The 20,111-nt window shown below is 46.8% G+C and overlaps 1 long non-coding RNA gene across 1 annotated transcript in view; it reads left to right on the top strand.

Moving 5' to 3' along the window:
* The first annotated feature begins 8,748 nt into the window (after positions 1-8,748).
* Positions 8,749-20,111, top strand: part of LOC141584859 (uncharacterized) — a 41,536-nt gene continuing 30,173 nt past the window's right edge. Inside the window, exon 1 of the long non-coding RNA XR_012518093.1 lies at positions 8,749-9,070. This is a non-coding gene — a long non-coding RNA (uncharacterized LOC141584859). The remainder of the gene's footprint in view (positions 9,071-20,111) is intronic.

Genomic DNA, 20,111 nt, shown 5'->3' on the forward strand with positions numbered 1-20,111 from the left:
TTGCTGCTATAACAATAATTACCACACACTTAGTTGCTTCAAACAAAACAAATTTATTCCCTTACAGTTCTGGAGGCTAGAAGTTCAAAATGAGTTCCGTGAGTTTAAAACCAAGGTGTCATTAGGGCTGGTTCTTTCTGGAGGCTCAGAGGGGAATCCATTTCCTTGTCTTTTCCAGTTTCTAGAAGCTACCTGCGTTCCTTGGCTCATGACTCCTTCTCTGTCACCAAAGTGTATCACTCTGGCCTCTGCTTCCATGATCAAACCCTCAGACCCCCTTCTCTTACCTTTGACCTTCTTCTCTTCCTCTTTTTTTCCTTCCTTTCTTCGCTTCCTCCCTCCCTCCCTTCTTTCTTTTCCTTCCTTCCCTCCTTCCCTCCCTTCTTCCTTCCTTCCTTCCTTTCTTTCTTTTCCTTCCTTCCTTCCCTCCCTGTCTCCTTTCTTTTCTTTTCTTTCTTTGTTTCTTTCTTTGTTTCTTTCTTTGTTTCCTTCCTTCCTTCCTTCCTTCCTTCCTTCCTTCCTTCCTTCCTTCCTTCTTTCTTTCTTTCTTTCTTTCTTTCTTTCTTTCTTTCTTTCTTTCTTTCTTTCTTTCTTTCTTTCTTTCTTTCTGACAGGGTCTCACTCTACCACCCAGGCTGGAATACAGTGGTACATTCACAACTCACTGCAGCCATGACCTCTTGGATCTCAAGCGATCCTCCTGTCTCAGCCTCCAGGTAGCTGGGACCACAGATGTGTACCATCATGCCTAGCTAACTTTTTAATTTTTTGTAGAGATGGGGTCTCCCTGTGTTGCCTAGGCTGGTCTTGAACTTAGTATCATGAGAATAACATAGGGAGGTGGCCCCCATGATTCAATTACTTCCCACTGGGTCCCTCCCACAACATGTAGGGATTATGGGATTACAATTCAAGATGAGATTTGAGTGGGAACACAAAGTGAAACCATATCATTTCACCCCTGGCCCATCCCAAATCTCATGTCCTAGCATTTCAAAACACAATCATGCACTTCCAACAGTCCCCCAAAGTCATCACTCATTCCAGCATGAATCCAAAAGTCCAAGTCCAAAGTCCTATCTGAGACAAGGCAAGTCCCTTCCACCTTTGAGCCTGTAAAATCAAAATCAAGTTAATTACTTCCTAGATACAATGGGGATACAGAAATTGGGTAAATACACCCATTCCACATTGGAGAAATTGGCCAAAACAAAGGGCTACAGGCCCCATCAAGTCCAAAATCCAGTAGGGCAGTCATTAAACCTTAAAGTTCCAAAATGATCTCCTTTGACTCCATGTCTTACATCCAGGTCATGCTGATGCAAGAGGTGGGCTCCCATGCCCCACCCAGCTGCTTTCATGGGCTGGCGTTGAATGTCTGTGGCTTTTCCAAGTGCACAGTGCAAGCTGTTGGTGGATTTACCATTCCGGGGCCTGGAGGATGGTGGCTCTCTTCTCGTAGCTCCACTAGGCAGGGCCCCAGTGGGGACCCTGTGTGGGGGCTCCGACCCCACATTTCCCTTCTGCACTGCCTAGCACAGGTTCTCCATTAGAGCTGCACCCCTGCAGCAAATTTCTGCCTGGACATCCAGGTGTTTTCATACATTCTCTGAAATCTAGATGGAGGGTCCCAAACCTCAATTCTTGACTTCTGTGCACCTGCAGGCCCAACACCACATGTAAGCCACCAAGGCTTAGGACTTACACCTTCTGAAGCACTGGCCTGAGTTGTACGTTGGCCCCTTTCAGCCACAGCTGGGATGCAAGGCACCAATTCTCAAGACTGCACATAGCAGCAAGGCCCAGTGCCTGTCTCTTGAAATCACTTTTTCCTCCTAGGCCTTCAGGCTTATGATGGGAGGGGCTGCTGTGAAGGTCTCTGACATACCCTGGAGACACTTTCCCCATTGTCTGGCAATTAACATTTGACTTTTTGTTACTTATGCAAATTTCTGCACCTGGCTTGAATTTCTCCTGAGAAAATAGAATTTTCAGGCCCGGGTGATGGTTTATCCCTGTAATCCCAGCACTTTGGGAGACTTAGGTGGGTGGATCACCTGATGTCGAGTTCAAGACCAGCCTGACCAACATGGTAAAACCTTGTCTGTACTAAAAATGCAAAAATTAGCCGGATGTGGTGGGAGGTGCCTGTAATCCCAACTACTCAGGAGGCTGAGGCAGGAGAATCTCTTGAACATGGGTAGCAGACATTGCAGTGAGCCAAAATCATGCCAGTACACTCCAGCCTGGGCAACAGAACAAGACTCTGTGTAAAAAAACAAAAACAAAAACAAAAACAAAAAAACAGAAAATAGGTTTTTCTTTTCTATCACATTGTCAGGCTGCAAGTTTTCCAAGCTTTTATGCTCTGCTTCCTTTTTAAACACAAGTTTCTATTCCAAACATACCTTCATGAATACATAAAACTGAATGCTTTTAAGAGCATCCAAGTGACATCCTGAATGCTTTGCTGCTTAGAATTTTTTTCCACCAGATACCCTAAATCATCTCTCTCAAGTTCAAAGATCTCTAGGGCAGCGGCAAGATGCGGCAGTCTCTTTGATAAAGCACAGCAAGAGTCACCTTTGCTCCAGTTCCCAGCAAGTACCTCATCTCCATCTCAGACCACCTCAGCCTGGACTTCATTAACCACATCACTGTCAGCATTTTGGTAAAAGCCATTCAGCAAATCTCTAGGAAGTTCCTAACTTTCCCACATCTTTCTGTCTTCTGAACTCTCTGTCTCTAGGAAGTTCCATCTTCCTCACATTTTCTTTTTCTGAGCCCTCCATTCCAACGTCTTTCAGTTACCCAGTTCTAAAGTCGCTTTGCATATTCAAGTATCCTTATAGCAGCACCCTACTCCCAGTACCAATTTACTGTATTAGTCTGTTCTCAGGCTGCTGTGAAGAAATACCCAAGAGTGGGTAATTTGTAAAGAAAAGAGGTTTAATTGACTCACAGTTCCACATAGCTAGGGAGGTCTCAGGAAACTTAAAATCATGGCAGAAGGCATGTCTTTACAGGGTGGCAGAAGAGAGAATGAGCGCCAGCAGGGGAAATGCCAGATGCTTATAAGACCATCAGATTTTGTGAGAATTCACTCACTATCGCAAGAACAGCATGGGGGAAACTGCCCTATGATTCAATTACCGTGCACTGGGTTCCTCCCCCAGCTTGGGGATTATGAGATTATAATTCAAGATGAGATTTGGGTGAGGATACAGAACCAAACCATATCAGCAACTATGCCCAGATAATTGTTTTTTGTTTTTTGTATTTTTGCTATAGAATCTTGCTTTATCACTCAGGCTGGAATGCAGTGGCTCGATCTTGGCTCACTGCAACCTCCACCTCCTGTGTTGAAGTGATTCTCCTGCCTCAGCCTCCCCAGTAGCTAGGAATGCAGGTGCACACCACCACACCTGGCTAATTTTTATATTTTTAGTAGAGATGAGGTTTCACCATGTTGGCCAGGCTGGTCTCAAACTCTTGACCTCAGGTAATCTGCCTGCCTCAGCCTCCTGAACTGCTGGAATTACAGGCATGAGCCATCATGCCCAGCCCTAATTTTCTTTCTTTCTTTTTTTTTTTTTTTTGTAGAGACAGGGTCTCACTATGTAGCCCAGGTTGATCTTGAATTCCTGGCCTTAAGTAATCCTCCCACCTAAGCCTCCGAAAGTGTTACAGGCATGCGCCACCACACCTGGCCAATAACCTTAATTTAATCACACCTGCAAAGACCTTTTTACCATGTGAGATCACATCCATAGGTTCTGGGGATTAGGACATGGACATCTTTTGGGGGTCATGATTCAGTCTGCCACAGTGGGTACACTGCAAGCCAATGATGGAGGTAATTGAGTTAGTGTTAAATGTCCTGAGTGTTCCCTGTTGGGTGTGAGATGATCCTCTGAGGACCAAGAAGAAGAGATGAGATTATTGATTAAGATTAAGCAAGAGATCAGGCTTTAAGAATATTGACTCTGCGCTGACGCTGGCTCTCTGTACTCACGATGGTCTGGTCAGAAAAACAGAAAACACACTGGTTAGTTTAGCAGAGAGGATTTAATATTGGGCATTGGTGGAACAAGTAATGGAGGACTGAAAAGGCAAAAAGGGGACCTAAGGTCACAGGCGGGGAAGGAGCTGACACCCCTTGGAGTTGGTAGCCACTCCTCAGCTGTCACCCAAGGGAGCTTTGCAGGATGATTGGGAGTTTCATAAAGTCCCATCTGTCAGTTTGTTAGCTCTTTTTTTTTTTTTTTTTTTTTTTTAAATGAGATAGGGTCTGGCTCTTTCATCCAGACTGGAGTATGGTGGTGCGATCTCAGCTCAGTGCCACCTCTGCATCCTGGGCTCAAATAATCCTCCTGCCTCAGCCTCCCAAGTAGCTGGAACCAGAGGCATGCACTACCACACCTGGCTAACTTCTATATTTTTTTAGAGATGAGGCCTCACTTGCTGCCTAGGCTGGTCTTGAACTCCTGGGCTCAAGCAATCTTCTGACCTTGGCCTCCTAAAGTACTGGGATTACAGGTGTGAGCCACCACACCTGGCCGTTAGGTCTTAAAATATGGCAACATACATTGGCGAAGTATTGGCTTAGTAGAGTGGATGTGGAGCTTCTGGTACCTCTCTTGCCTGGTCCTAACTAAATTAGGTGTATGCCTTAAAAGATTCTTACAAAGGAACTGTAGAATGAAGGAAACACTAATAAACCAAGCAGAGTAAAGAGTACACAGCAGAGCAGCTGTCTTACTCCTGGCCTGCGCGCTTTATCAGACACATCTCAAGGTAAAAACAAAGGCAGCCTGCCAGTCAGCCCTGCAGAGGACAGTCCCAGAAACCCTAATTATGCAGAAGTCTATTTGAAGTACAGATTAGACAATCCATTATTGTTGACAATAATCCTCACCCCAAATGCATATTTTGTCTCGAGATATAATAGAAACCATCATAATAAGCAAAACATTAAAAAGGATATTGTATGTTTAATCTTTTATTCAGCATTTAGAAATTTCTATTTTGGCCTGCACGGTGGCTCACTGCTGTAATCCCAGCACTTTGGGAGGCTGAGGTGGGCAGAACACCTGAGATCAGGAGTTTGAGACCAGCCTGGCCAAGGTGGTGAAACCCCATCTCTACTAAAATACAAAAATTAAGCCGGGCGCGGTGGCTCAAACCTGTAATCCCAGCGCTTTGGGAGGCTGAGGCGGGTGGATCACGAGGTCAAGAGATCGAGACCATCCTGGTCAACATGGTGAAACCCCGTCTCTACTAAAAATACAAAAAATTAGCTGGGCATGGTGGCACATGCCTGTAATCCCAGCTACTCAGGAGGCTGAGGCAGGAGAATTGCCTGAACCCAGGAGGCGGAGGGTGCGGTGAGCCGAGATCGCGCCATTGCACTCCAGCCTGGGTAACAAGAGCGAAACTCCGTCTCAAAAAAAAAAAAAAAAAAAAAAAATTAGCCAGCCATGGTGTCAGGCACCTATAATCCCAGCTACTCAGGAGGCTGAGGCAGAAGAATCACTTGAACCCAGGAGGTAGATGTTGCAGTGAGCTGAGATTGCACCATTGCACTCCAACTTGGGCAACAAGAGGGAAACTCGGTCTGAAAAAATAAAAACCCAACTTGGATCAAACAATGATTATAAATGTTTTGTGTAGTCCATCAAGAAAGTTCATAAAGAAGATGACCACAGTTTTTTTTTTGCTTTTTATTTTTATTTTTTGTTTTTGTTTGTTTGTTTGTTTTTGGTCTGAAAGATCTACATTTGTTATTCTCTGCCACATTAACAATTAAGTAACAATTATAAAATATATCTATCCAGGCCTTGATAATTGCCATTGTCTACAAGATGCTATAGGAATCCAGAGGGAAAACGAGCCTGAGAAAGTCCTATAAGGCTTCACAGAAAACGTGGCATTTCAGCTAGGCCTTCCTTGGAGCTGGAGAGTTCCACGCGGCTAGGGAGGCCTCAGAGTCACAGTAGAAGGTGACAAGCAGGTCTTAATTAATTAAGCTCTCAAAGTTTTTTGTTGGGGCCAGGGATGGCAGCTCACACCTGTAATCTCAGCACTTTAAGATCACTTTTATTTTTATTTTTAAGCAGAGGGTCTGTACCTTTCACCAGATTCTTCTTCTTCTTCTTTTTTTTTTTTAGATGGAGTCTCACTCTGTTGCCCAGGCTGGAGTGCAGTAGCATGATCTCGGCTCACTGTAATCTCCACCTCCTGGGTTCAAGCGATTCTCCTTTCTCAGCCTCCCAACTACTGGCACGTGCCCCCATGCCTGGCTAATTTTTTGTCTTTTTAGTAGAGATGGGGTTATGACCATATTAGCCAGGATGATCTTGATTTCCTGACCTCGTGATCTGCTTGCCTTGATCTCCGAAAGTGCTGGGATTATAGGATCTCAGTCTGTGACCTGAGAGGGTTTGAAGAGTGAGAAAGCTGGAAGGCCCCACTCAGGCTGGATTCGAGCCGTGGGACCCCCTCGCTTCACCTCTCTGAGCCTCAGTGTCCTCAACTGTGCATTGGGGTAGCCTCATGGACACAGGATTGCAGTTCTAAACACGCAGAGCCTGGCAACCACAGGAGCCCAGCGCCCACCAGCTGCAGCGTCCAGCACCAGCAACCCCAGGGCTGGGGACCAACTCCATCCTTATAGCCAAGGCTGCACCAGCTCTAGCTTCCTGGCCGCCAGTTTCCCCAGCATGTTCATTTGCAATGGCTTCTTGGGGTCTCCTGGAGAAAAGATTCTCAGCTGAGTTCCAGAAAATGAATGCACTCTCCCCGTGCTGGGAGAGCTCCCAGCTGTTCTCTTGGCTGGCCAGCTCCGGAGAAATGATGTTAGGAATGCTTTTCTCGGAGGAAGCTGAAGAGCTCCTTTCAGCAAAGTAAGAATGAACCATAAAAGGGGGTGCAGGGGGGCCTTGCCAAGGCGTAGTAGCAGGGCGCCGTGGGAACATCCACGTCCTTTGTCCTGCCTCAGCTGACAGTGCCTCGGAGATGTCCGAGCTACGTCAGCCCAGCTGGCATCCAAGGAGCTCCTTATTGGCTCACAAAACACGTTGCTGCTTCAGGACCAGAGAGCTTTGGAGGTCCTCACCTGCAGCTCCAAGCCTTTCTTTAGGCGGTGCTGGCAGGCTAGCTCTCTGTCATCAGCATCTCAGCGTCCCTGCCTGGCTAGCAAAGGGGTGACATTTTCCTTTGGTGCCCTCTTGCAGCGTTGCATTAAATTCTCAAAGGTGCAAGCCCTTACGGGGAGGTTTGTGTCTAGAATATAGTGGTTAAGGGCTTCGGTTTTGGAGTCGGAATGACCCCAATCTGAGTCCCGCTCCGTTGCTTTAGAGCTACCTGCGCCTCAGTTTCCCAATGTGCAGAACAGCTGGTAACCAGCATTCCTATTCCCATGGGTTGCTAGAGACTTGAGTGAGCTAATCATTACAAAGTGTCCAGCACAGGTTAAGTGCTGATAGGCAGAAAAGAGATACTAAGTGGCAGCGATTATTATTTTAGTTGTCTGCTTATAAAATCATAAAATCAGAAATAGAAAAATGCAAAGAAAACCAAGATCACACAGAGCCTCACGACCTGGTTATCCACGCCTTTTGTTAGCTGTCCTTCCTGTGTTTTTTTTTCCTGTGGGTGTTTATGCGTGTATATTTCATAGGATCTCTTCATCATTGAATGAGGATGATTTACATATGTATAGACATGTTAGTTTTTTCTTAATACAAGACATAATATGTCTTAACCTACTTTCTTAAAACTTAAAAGTATATGGAGAATACATTCTCCAAATCATTACATTTGACCATATTGCATATTTTTTCGCATTGTAATGTTTCGAAGTAAGGATGTGTTTTAGAATCAATGTCAAAAGGAATGTGCCAGCTGTTTCTTCTTTTCCCCCTAAAATGGGGGGCATGATGACACTGATAATACAAATAACAGTTGATGGCTTCTCAGATTCAAAGAAACACAGCCACCTAAAACATCCTTCTCAAAGACCACAAAGGATTCTCAGTGCCATTGTTGTAGTTAACTCAACTGACCTCTTTTTTTGGACATTTTGGCTCCTTCTGTTTTTTTCACTATTACCCCCATACTGCACAAGAAAAAGTCTTCAGGAAATGCAATTAGATGGGTCAATGGGTCTTGAGGGATGGAAGCTGGGTGGAAGGTGGCGGGACCTGGGACTTTCTGTCAAGGTCATGGCCAGCCTGTGCTGACCTGTAGGGAGAAAGATGGGGGTAAGGACCCCAGCCTCCTTCCCTGCCCTCCTCAAATCTCATGCCAGGGCTCCCCAGGCAGGAAGCAGAGAGGGAGAGGAACGAGGAGGGCATAGTTCTCAGGCCAGCCCCTGAGCAGGGAGAGAGTGGCCCTGGTTGGGCAGCCTGTGTCCCAGCACACCAGCCCTGCGGGGCTGAGCTGCCGGCTTTAGATGGAGGGCTTACAACAGGGGCTTCCCCTTCCCCAGCTGAACAGAAGGTGCCGGCGAGAGGCCCTCCTTGTCAGCGCCAGGGACAGATTGCTTAAGAATCTGTGTGCTCCCAGGCACAAGAGGGGTGCTGTCTCCTTTTCTGGAGTTCCGTCTCATGCCTACGTTTCGGGTAGGATGCTATTTTTAAGCGACTGGCACCGTGGATCAGTACACTTGGAGGGAGGAGAGGGGATGCCACACATAGCAGGGGTGGGTGCTGTGAGCAGGGGTGGGTAGAGGAAAGGGGGCTGCGTTTGAGCCACTCTGACAATGAGGCTGAGGGCTGGATGGCTGTCACACCCACGGCTGACATTAATCACATCCTGCCTGGCACTCCCCGGCAGCTGACACATGTGGCCGCACCCCACTTCTGGAAAGCTCCCTGCTCGGGCTCTGCAGAGTGCTTCTCGCGACACTTCCCATGCTGGATCGGTGCCCCCAGCATGGATTCCTTCAGCCTGGCTCCTGGCCACCAGGGCACCGAGGCAGAGCACTTTCCACGGCAGGCTGTGCAATGTGGGGCTGAGCACACTGGGCCCCTTTGGGATGCTGGCGATTACATGGGCAGTGGGACAGGTAAGTGACATGGAATGGGGCTCAGTTGCTCCTCCAGCTAGGGTTTTGGGGTTGCAAGCAACAGAACCTGGCTCTTGCTAACCATGCTGGGGCTGGAGGCAAGGGTTTCCCGGCAGGACCTGAGCTAGATACAGAGTGGAGAGGAAAGATGAGAGCCAGACCCCAGGAAGGCCAGAGTGGAACAGAGCTGGGGGCCCGAAAGAGGCAGACTAACAAGCAGCCTTGGGCTGGGAGGTTCTGCCAGGATCAATTTGCTCCATACTACAGAGGGGACTTGCTCAGGGACACGTGGCTAATTGGAGGCATGAACAGCCTCAGAACTCAGACCTCCGACGGATGCAGTCCTCTGGCCAGTCTAAAGCTGCTGGAGTCCTCCTAGCTCAGGGGCGCTATCCTCACAGGAATGCCTAATGGGGCTTCCTCCCTGCCCATCCCCAGCCCTGAGGCCACACATTGCTTATTTTGGATTACACTGGGCAGCCTGTGCCCCAAGCAGAGGGAGGGAGAGCTTGGGCAGGACTGGGGAGTGTGACTCATTTCTGTCTACCCAGCCAAGCACCAAAGGCGACGCTGGCAGGCGGGAGACGGCCCTCGGCCACTCACCAGCAGCCAGATACAGGCGGCTCAGGGCAGCCAGGCCTCAACTTACACAGAGGCCACAGAAGAATGGCCTGGCAGGATGCCAGACCTCACTTTCCTGAGTGGAGCAAGGCTGCCTGGTCAGTGTCCACTGCACACCCAGGCCCTCTTCTCCTTGCTGCGCCCACAGCAGACACGCCAGCCACCCCCTCACTGCACAATGTCAAATCTCTGTTCATCTGTCCCTAAATGTCCCTCCCCGTATCCCTCCTATCTCCATGAGCATGGCATGAAAGAATTGGTACTCTGCACTCAGAAGACCAGTGCCTGGTGTCACAGCGTCCCGGCTGTAGATCTTGGGCAAGTTGCATCCCTTCTCTCTGCCTCAGTTTCCTCCTTTGTATCACGGGGATAAGAGCTTCCTTGTAGGGTTTAACAGCCCAGGAGGCAGGTGTGCAAATGCAGAGGTGCAGTTCATCACGGGGGCCTGCTGTGGTGGCTGTCCGCCTTCCAATAGCCACGTTCCTGGGAGCCAGCCTGTAGGAATGTGCCAGCTCTTCCCGTCTCAGTGATCCAGGCCGTAAAAATGGCTCCTCCCAGATACTGTGAAATAGAAGCTGCATTGCCTTCGTGGCAGGAAGGGGACATTTGGGCGACTTCGAACCAAACCAAACAAAAAACTCACTGTCATCAATTCTTGCCTTCTAAAGGGAGGGGCACATTTCATCTTGGGGATGCCAGCCTGGGAATTCCAGCTAGCCAAGAGCAGAGGAAATGACATTTCAGCTAGGACTCTGTGCTGCGAAAAGTCCCAGAGTATCTTGTGCTGGCTCAGTTGAGCCCCTTAGTGAGCTCAGGACTCTTTTGGCTGCCAATGACCGACATTCAACCTGAATCGCTTATAGCAAAAATAATATATATGTATATATATATATATATGTGTGTGTGTGTGTGTGTGTGTGTGTGTGTGTGTGTGTGTGTGTGTGTATTTAGATGGACTCTTGCTCTGTTGCCCAGGCTGAAGTGCAGTGGTGTAATCTCAGCTCACTGCAGCCTCTGCCTCCCAGGTTCTTGCAATGCTCCTGCCTCAGCCTCCCGAGTAGGTGGAATTACAGGCAGGCACCACCACACCTGGCTAATTTTTTTGTATTTTTACTAGAGACAGGGTTTCACCATGTTGGCCAGACTGGTCTTGAACCCCTGACACCTCAGGTGATCCACCTGCCTTGGCCTCCCAAAGTGCTGGAATTGCAAGTGTGAGCCACTGTGCCCAGTAGAGCAAAAATATTAATAGCTCACTTAACTGGAAAAAAAAAAAACCCATAGGTGCAAAAAACCTTCAGGTGCAAATGAGGTGTCCCCTTCTCTTGGCTCTGGTTTCCTCCATGTGTTGATGTCACTTTCTAGATCTCTTCACCCATGTGAGGAAGGATGATAGTAGCTCCAGGCTCTGTGGCCGGTTGTGTATTCTAAATTTGGCAACACCAACGTATGTCCCATCCATGTGCCCTTTGTAACCATCTCTACCAATGGAAAACATTGGAAGTGACATTCTATGACTTCTGAGGCTGGGTCCTGAAAGGCAATCCGGTTTTGCTGTGGTACCTCTTTTTGGGGACACTTAGCCTTTGGAAGGCAGCAACCATACTGTGCCCTGTCCTGACCCCCAGGGTCCAGAAGCTTAATCAATGCCCGTTTTATGCTGTTAAGTTTTGGGGTAACTTGTGATGGGCCCTGCAATAGCCTTCGTGATCACCACAGCTAGGAATCGTAGCTGAAGAAATAGACCTTCATCCTCCCAACACCCATTGACCAATTCTTAGTAAAGATTCTGATCAATCCAGGCTAGGTGCATGTCACATCCCTCAGTCAGTGACTGCAGCCAGAGAGATGGGGAACTGTGGCTGGCTAGGCTGGACCATGAGCAGTCTTTTGGCTTGTTGAAGGGTGGGGATGAGGAGAGCTGACCTTGTCAGGACCACAGAGAGTTGGCTGGGGGTGGCATCGAGGAGAGGTGGAAGCCACCATCAGATGGACGGGGAGAGACAGCAGCCAATGTCCATTGTTGTATAAAGGCAGGAGCTGACTGTCGGTGCTCTGCCTCTCAGGAAAACATTTTATTTGTTAAGGGGAAGGCGATGGAGGTTTTGGAAGGCGAACTTAGAAAAATACAAAAATTAGTCAAGTGTAATGGCATGTGCCTGTAGTCCCAGTACTCAGAAGGCTAAGGCAGGAGGATCACTTGAGGCCAGGAGGTCGAGGCTGCAGTGAGCCTTGATTGCACCACTAAAACTCCCGCCTGGGCAGCAAAGCAAGACTCTGTCTCTAAAAATAAACAAGGCCGGGTGCAGTGGCTCATGCCTGTAATCCCAGCACTTTGGGAAGCCAAAGTGGGCAGATCATTTGAGGTAAGGAGTTCAAGACCAGCCCGGCCAACATGGTGAAACCCCATTTCTACTGAAAATACAAAAAAAATAGCTGGGTGTGGTGATGCAGGCCTGTAAAACCAGCTGCTTGGGAGGCTGAGGCAGGAGAATCACCTGAATTCAGGAGGCTGAGGTCGCAGTGAGCTGAGATCATGCAACTGCACTTCAACCTGATGACAGAGTGAGACTCTGTCCCAAAAAATAAAATAAAAAATAAAAGAAGAAAAAGAAAAAAAACATGAATAATGCTGCTTCTCCTACCATACATGAGTAGGATTTAAAGAACACAGGAGAATGGCAAGCTAGCCAAGCAAGTCACACCAGAGTCAGCCATGTTTGTGTGAGGAACTGACCTTTACCCAGGGCCCGCGCTGTACCCAGCCCCACATTAGGTGTTTTCTGTTCATTTTCATTGAATGAGCCTGCAGCTCTTGGAGGGCCAGGATGGAGCCTGCAGGGCCGCACTGGGTATGTTCATCAGGACGTGTTCTGGCTGCTAGACCAACGGACAAAATGATGGTGGCTGAAACAAGATAGAGACTTGTTTCTTTTCCATGAAACAGCCCCAGATTGAGCCTAGCAACTCTGGGTGCCCTTTTGTATTTATCTTGTTGGTCTGCGAAACCTAATATGTGGTTTCCATCTTAAGATCTGAGACGGCGCTGCCTCAGCTCCAGCCAGCACATCCACATTCCAGGCAGGCAAGGAGGGAAGAGGAAATAAGGGGCCTCCTCTTCCCTGTAAAAGCAAGGTCTAGAGCTTTACTCGTGTCGTTCACTTACGTCCCACAGGCCAGAACTGTAGCATGCGGCCATGTTGCTGGAAAAGGGGTCTTAATCCAGACCTGAGAGAGGTCCTTGGATCTTGCACAGGAAATAATTCAAAGTGAGTTGCAGAGTGCAGTGAGAAGAAATGGCTTCTTGAACACTACCCAGGTACAGCCCAGGGTGCGCTCCAAAAGCAGGAGGAGGAGGGCCTCGCTGTAGTTTTCAACTCTGCCTACATAGAGGTCTTACTTACGGAAGAGCTAAGCTGTGTCTACATGTGGATGGGCTCACAGCATGACAACATTTCGTACTTTGCTGATGTAAAGAAAACTATCCTGGCACTTAGTGTGTGAACACATCCCAGCATGACTATAATGATCTTGAAAGCATATATCGTTAAGGGTATTGGGACATCTGGACGTTCCATTGTCAGAGGAGTGTGTTCTTGCAGGTATCATCAAGCTTCAGCTGTAAACATCTTGTGACCACGGAATGTGTCCAACCAGGAATATGTCTTGCTAATTTTAAGATGTACCTGAGTTTTAAAACGGTGTCACCCTGGCTCTCCTGTATTCCTCTTTCTCTGACAGCCACATCTAGCTGCAAGAGAGGCTGGCAATGCAGTTTTTAGCACTTGATCCTGTGCCCCATGGAAACCCAAGGGCTCTAATGCTAAAGGAAGAAGGAGAGAATGGATACTGGATGATAACTGGTAGACTCAGCCTAAGACACTCAAAGCTGAAGAGCTGGCAGTACCCTAATGAGAGCCAGCATGGGACAGTGGTGAAGAGCCTGGGCCCTAGAGTCACACGGCTGGGGACTTTCATCCTGGCCCTACCCTTGAATAGCTGTGTGACCTCAGCCTGTTTCCTTATCTATAAAATAGGGGTGATGATAATACCACATTTCATTAATTTTTTTTTTTTTTAGACAAATTCTTCCTCTGTCACCCAGGCTGGAGTGCAGTAGCATGATCTTGGCTCACTGCAACCTCTGTCTTCTGGGTTCCAGCAATTTTTCTGCCTCAGCCTCCTGAGTAGCTAGGACTACAGGTATGCACCACCACACTTGGCTAATTTTTGTATTTTTAAAAAATGTGTGTATAAATTTTATTTTTTTATTATACTTTAATAAAGCTGGGGGGCAAATAAAATAGAAGAAAATAAATCGGTTATATCATTGGTGACCCACCTACTTCCTGGTTGGGTTTTTTTTTTTTTTTTTGGATTTTAGGTTTTGGGGTACATGTGAAGAACATGCAAGATTGTTGCATAGGCACACATATGGCATTGTGATTTGCTGCCTTCCTCCCCTTCACCTATATCTGGCATTTCTCCCCATGCTATCTCTCCCCACCCCCCCGTCTCTCCCCCATTTTCCCCCAACAGACCCCAGTGTGTGATGCTCCCCTCCCTGTGTCCATGTGTTCTCATTGTTCAACACCCGACTATGAGTGAGAAAATGTGGTGTTTGATTTTCTGTTCTTGTGTCAGTTTGCTGAGAATGATGGTTTCCAGATTCATCCATGTCCTTACAAAGGACACGAACTCATCGTTTTTGATGGCTGCATAATATTCCATGGTGTATATGTGCCACATTTTCCCTGTCCAGTGCTATCATCGATGGGCATTTGGGTTGGTTCCAGGTCTTTGCTATTGTAAACTGTCCTGCAATGAACATTCATGTGCATTTGTGTCTTTATAGTAGAACGATTTATAATCCTTTGGGTATATACCCAGTAATGGGATTGGTGGGTCAAACGGAATTTCTATTTCTAGGTCCTTGAGGAATCGCCACACTGTCTTCCACAATGGTTGAACTAATTTACACTCCCACCAACAGTGTAAAAGTGTTCCTGTTTCTCCACATCCTCTCCAGCATCTGTTGTCTCCAGATTTTTTTAATGAGCACCATTCTAACTGGCTTGAGATGATATCTCAATGTAGTTTTGATTTGCATTTCTCTAATGACCAGTGCTGATGAGCATTTTTTCATATGTTTGTTGGCCTCATGTATGTCTTCTTTTGTAAAGTGTCTGTTCATATCCTTTGCACACTTTAATTTTTGTATTTTTTAGTAGGGATGGGGTTTTACCATGTTGGCCAGGCTGGTCTCGAACTCTTGACCTCATGATTTGTCTGCCTGGGCTTCCCAAAGTGCTAGGATTACAGGTGTGAGCCACCACACCTGGCCTGATTCTTTATTTTTGTTTTAATTTTTAGAGATTGTTCTGTGCTTAGTCTGGAATGTAGTGGTGTGGTCAGAGTTCACTGCAACCTCAAACTTCTGGGTTCAAGTGATCCTCCTGCCTCAGCCTCTTGAGTAACTGGGGCTACAAGTATGCTACCATGTCTGGCTAATTTTTAAATTTTTAGTTGAGATGGGGTCTTGTGCTGCTGCCCAGGCTGGCGGTGAACTACTGGGCTGAAGTGATCCTCCTGCCCCAGCCTCACATACCATTGGATTACAGTGTGAGCCACCATACCTGGCTCCATATTTTATTGATTCTAAGATTTGAACTTTAACATCTCCAAAATTAGGAGGTGTTTACACGTAATGACAGTTTTTTTTTTTTAATTCTTAAAATGATAATAACAGAGTGGTGTATCTTACAGCTAATCTTGTCTAGTATTCCACAAAATACAGTTGCTATTTTGATAACATTATTATAGAATATGCATACTCTATTAAAATTATTAATATAATAAAATATAGCATGTTTAAATTCATATATATTATTTGAATAGTTCCAGGACTATGGTAAGAATTCAGTCAATGTCAGACATTATTCCTATCACCAACTGCCCCCAGTCAGGAGGAAGTGGCTCATTTAGCTGGGGCTAAAAGAATACCCAGGGCCGGATCAGTCTCTACGTCACCCACCTGTAAGTGAGGCGAAGAGCCCAGCAGGTCCTTCCTCCATCCTTCACCACTCAGATTCTAAAAATCAATTTTGCAGTTGCTGGCTAGACGGAGGGGAGCATGGGGCAGATGGAGATCGCTCACCCACCTGCTGGGTTACAGCTAGGGTTTAGGGTTAGAGTTTAGAGTTAGCATTTAGAGTTAGGGTTCACATTAGGCTTTAGGGCTAGAGTTTAGAGTTAGGGTTATGGTTAGGCTTTAGGTTTAGGGTAAGACTTGTTAGGATTAGGGTTACGATTTAGGTTTAGTGTTAAGGTTAGCGTTTAGGGTTAGGGTTAGGTTTTAGGGTTTGGTTTAGGAGTTAGATTTAGGGTTAGGTTTAAGGTTGGTTTTAGGGTTAGCATTTAGGTTTTGTTTTAGTGTTATGGTTTAGTGGTTGGTTTAGGGTTTTGGGTCAGGGTTAGGGTTTAGGGTTGGGTTTGAATTAGGTTTTATGGGTAGGTTTAGGTTTAGGGCTAGGGTTAGGGTTTGCTTTAGGGTTTGAGTTAGAGATTAGGGTTAGCTTAGGGTCATGGGTAAGGACTTAGGGTTAGAGTTAGGTTTCTGGGTTAGGGTTAGGATTAGTGTTTTTGTTGAGGGTTAGGTTATAGTTTCAGGTTACCTTTAGGGTTTTGGGTTAGGATTTGGGTTAAATGTTAGGGTTAGGGTTAATTGTTAAGGTCATGGGTTAGAGTTAGTGTTAAGGTTAGTCTTTAGGGTTAAAGACTAACCTTAGGGTTAGGGTTAGGGTTAATTTTATTATGATCCTGGGATTGGTTTACGTGGCTGCATAGCAAATGCCCATCAACTAGTTTACTTAAAAGAATAAGCATTTATTCCCCCACAGTGCTGTGGGACACAACTATGGCATTAGCAGGACCGTGCTCCCTCCTAAGCCTCTATGGCCAGGACCTTCTTAGCCTCTCCCCAGCTTCTGTGGGCTTCAGGCTTTTCTGGGCTTTCTCCTTGTTTCGTAGACGCATTGCTCCCATACCTTACCCCATTTTTGTGTACCTGTGTGTCTCTGTGTCCTGTTCTTTTCAAGACATTGTCATTGTATTTAAGCCCCATCCTATTCTATTATAACGTCATTTTTAACTAACTACATCTGCAGAGACCCTATTTCCAAATGAGGTCACATTCTGAGGTTTTGAGTGGACATGCATTTTTGGGGGTTTCAGCCCCGAACACCTTGGTACCACAGCGCTCCCTGCCTAGTTTTGGTTGACTCTGTTCTCCACTTCCTCATTTTTGCTTTTTTTCACTCCCTGGCTCATCTGCCAGTTCTGTGAGGCATCTCCAACACCAGCCATTGTGAACAGTCTGTTCTGTGCGGACGGAAAAGGCGGCTCCCAACGAGCATGTCCTCCGGGCTGCTGTTAGAAAGTTGTCAGTTAGAGAAGAGATGAGGGAAAGATAAACGCAGGAGAAATAATTAATAGAAGGGAATGGCACACTGCATGGGCTCACTCCAGCGCATAAAAATTTGTTGCCAAAGTTCCTTGGAGCTCTATTTATTGTTTTTGTGTTTCCTTTCGGAAAAAAAAAAATATTCCAGTTAAGCACTGAACTTTTCAAAGCACAAAGACAGCACAAGAAAATGTGAGTTTAGGGCATCAGCTCTTCTCTTTGTTAAGGTGAAAGGGAAATAAGCAAGGCAAATATGTTGTCTCTGAGCGTCACAAATGAGACTGTTCTACCAAGGGCCAGAAGGAAGGCTCTTACGAGTCCTCAGGGTTTGTTCATTTTAACTCTGGGCACCCTTGGGTCACAGTGGTGCAACAATGCTTTGGGGATTGTTTAACAGGCACTGTGCACTTGGTTTTACTAGAATTATGGAAAAAGTTTTATGAGGTCAGGTCTAATTATTTAAAAGCTGAAAGGGATCTCAGTGTTTCCCAGAACTGTATCAGCCTTAACACTTTTTTTTTGAGATAGGGTGTCACTTTGTTGCCCAGGCTGGAGTGCAGTAGTGGGATCATGGCTCACTGTACCCTTGAACTCTTGGGCTCAAGCAGTACTCCTCCCTTAGCCTCTCCAGTGGCTGGCACTATAGGTGAGCACCACAATGCCAGGCTTATTTTTTTTAAAAGTTCATCATAGAGATGGGGTCTTGCTACAATGCCCAGGCTAGTCTCAAACTCCTGGGCTCAAGGGATCCACCTGCCTTGGCCTCGCAAAGTGTTGGAATTATAGTCGTGAGCCACCACACCCAGCCAACGCTTTTTTTTAAGTAACGAATATTTTGTAATGCTTCTTTTATTATTCTGAAATGAAATTCATAGAAGATACAACCCACCTACAAACCAATCACAAAAAGAAAAATAAATTGTTGTAATGCCCTGACTGTAACATAAAGCAAAAGCACAAAAGGAAAGTCAATTATAATAAAATAATATGGATTTGACAAGGCAAATGTTCAGGTCTGGTCATATCAGGTGACATGATGAAGTGGCCTGATGCCTGTAGCAAGACAGTCATATAAATGTGATGGCCACAAGTGCAGGTGGACACAGGTGTGTCATGTGGAGGCTCAGAGACCATGAAGGTACGGCTGCCAGTGGTGGGATTTTTCCCACATGCTGGACAGCTCCGGAGGGAAGTCTCCCCTTATCACACAGTGGTTGCATTCCCAGAATATCCAACGTATATGACAATGATGCAAAAAGCAGACACACGCAGAGTTCAGTTCTAGACCCATGTTTTACAAGAGGATTTTTCATTCACCAAGTCCTCGTGGGACGTGGAAAAACAGAGGGATTGGGGGAGTGCTTTATTTGGGAAACTGTCCCACTTGTACTCCTGAAAACTTCCAGAAGGCCCCCGGGGGCAGCGCAGCTTCTGTACAGGACCACTGATCTCTGCCATTGGTTACTTTTTAAGGTCAGCAAAACGAGGCCTAATGCATGCCACAGAGCCTAGTGTCCTGGAGGGATGTGATGGACAGGGCTGGGATGCCCTCAGCACAGGGCTCTTCCCTCCCAGCACCAGTCTCTCCTTCCTGCTGTAGAAGGCTGGGGAGGCATGGAAGCTTCCCACCTAAGTCGCCTTCTGAGTTGCTATGCCTGTGAACTAGCATCCCGGGCTAACCTGGACGTTGCTTTACTACAGTGAAGAGTTTAGAGCAACACTTCGGAATCAGACTGGCCTGGGTCCAAGTCCTGGCTCTCCCGTAAACTGGCTGTGGGTTCTTAGGGAAGTTCCTTAATTTCTCCCCAAGCCTCAGTCTTCTTCACTGTAAAATGGGGTTAACAGTATTCCCCAATTACAGGGGAGTTGAGAGTACTTAGCGCAAAAGATGCATGTAAAATGCCTCCTTGACTTTTTCTCTTGTATCGTGGGAAGCACCACGCAGTGAATTTGATAAAGTAACAAAAGAGCCGTAGCCTGGGAGGCTGGAGCAAAGAAATCCCTTTTCGAGGAATCCTCCGCCGCATGGTTTGTTTTGCAATCCAGGGGTACTAGGCACACTGACACATTGTGCACACCTCCACCTAGTTCTAGAACATTTCAGTCACCCCGCAAAGATCACCCGTATCTGTTGGCAGTCACTCCCCATTCTCTCCTCCCTCTGGCCCCTGACAACCACCCATCCATTTTCTGTCCCTGTAGACTGGCCACGCTGGACCTCTCATGTAAATGGAATGAATCATGTAATACATGGTCCCTTGTGTCCAACTTCTGTCACTTGGTGTCATGTTCAAGGTTCTTCCATGTTGTAGGGTGTGTCAAAGCCTCGTTCCTTTCTGTGGCCAATAGTATCAGTGGTACAGATGGCTGGCGTTTCGTTTATTTGCTCCTCAGTGGTGGGCATTTTTTTTTCCCACTTTTCGGCAACAGTGAGTCATGCTCCACTTTGAATGTCCTGGCTCCTGGCATGTCGTTGGTGTGGAATGAGAGTGAGCTGGGCTGTTCTGAATCTGGGCCTTTGTTTTGGGTAAAAGGACACAGTCTTTGGAAGGAGACAGACCTGGGTTGGGATTCCGATTCCATATAAGTCACGGATGCCTTAACTTCTCTGAATCCCAACTTCTTCATCAAAGGGGTGGTTATGAGGCATGGAGATGACATTTGTGTGTGCCCAGCACATAGTGGGGATCCAACAAATGGTCTCTCATTTGTGTTCAGCTGGCTCCTTTAATGCCTTGATTATTACACTGCAGCTTGGGTAGGGTGTCCCTTCCCCCAGCTCCCGTGGGTCGTAGTCAGGGATGCACCAGAGCCGGTTGGTGGGGCTCACAACAACAAGAGCCAACAGTGAGTGTCTCTTCCCTACGCCACATTCAGAGACTTTGCATTGGCACCTTGGAATCAACCCAGTGGGAGTGTTTACACCCTGGAAATCAGCAAACCTTCAAAGCAGGGCTT

Source organism: Saimiri boliviensis, chromosome 1 (assembly GCF_048565385.1).
Source record: "Saimiri boliviensis isolate mSaiBol1 chromosome 1, mSaiBol1.pri, whole genome shotgun sequence".
Taxonomy (NCBI): Eukaryota; Metazoa; Chordata; class Mammalia; order Primates; family Cebidae; genus Saimiri; species Saimiri boliviensis.